The sequence below is a fragment of the Scylla paramamosain genome, chromosome 21 (genome assembly GCF_035594125.1).
Source record: "Scylla paramamosain isolate STU-SP2022 chromosome 21, ASM3559412v1, whole genome shotgun sequence".
NCBI lineage: Eukaryota > Metazoa > Arthropoda > Malacostraca > Decapoda > Portunidae > Scylla > Scylla paramamosain.
This window is the reverse complement of record NC_087171.1, coordinates 1,772,698-1,773,587: the sequence shown is the minus strand read 5'-3', so window position 1 is coordinate 1,773,587 and position 890 is coordinate 1,772,698.

Here is an 890-nt window from a genome sequence, read left to right as displayed (position 1 = left end):
AGTAAAATTAAAGAAGAAATGGAGAAGATGGATGAAATAGGGAGAATAACAAGTAGATTCCCACTCCGGAAGGTAATTAACACTTGATATCGAGGGAGCCAAGAAAACACAAACAAGGACACAGGACCCAACGCAGCCCACAATAGGAAGACGGCCATGAAACCTGGGAATGCAGCCTAGGTCAAAGAGGGATTAACGGTAATTATAGTAGGCACAACGCAGAGAAAGCGATTTGAAAGGGAACGTAGGTCAGGTGTGAGGGTGGGCCAGGGATGCGTGAAGTACTAGGAAGAAGTCCTTATGCTCCGCCTCCAAACTGCCCCTACCCTCTTACTGGCGTCTGTATCAAGTGCCATGCATGTGGGTGGATCATATGCGCAATTTAGCATTGTGAATGGTAGATATGTAAAATGTTATGGAAATAAAGATAATTTTCTGAGGGAAATAGGCAATCACAAACGATTGTATATTATATTTTAGCGTGTAACAGTGGAATAATTCAGTAGCAGAAAGTAGCAGAGAGTAGCAGGCAGACAGCCAGAGGTTCCAGAGGGGCTGACCAGAGAGGGGTCGAGATGGACGTAATAACTTAAAAGTAAGTGGAGCTTGAAAACGTAGCGCAATCTATAAATCAATTATCTTATTAAAGGAGGAGTAGGATGATTATTTGATTTTTTATGTTTCGAATGATAGGTTGGTTTGATGTACGAAGACTTACTTAGTTTTAGAATGTTTATGGTAACTGATGTGATATTGATACAATGTGTGTTTTTCTAACTGAACATTAATTGCGCCAATTGAATATTAGTTGTGTTTATGAACTTGATATTGTGTGTGTTCGTGCACGGTGATTGCGTTCATCATTGAATATGTTAAAGAGATATAAAATG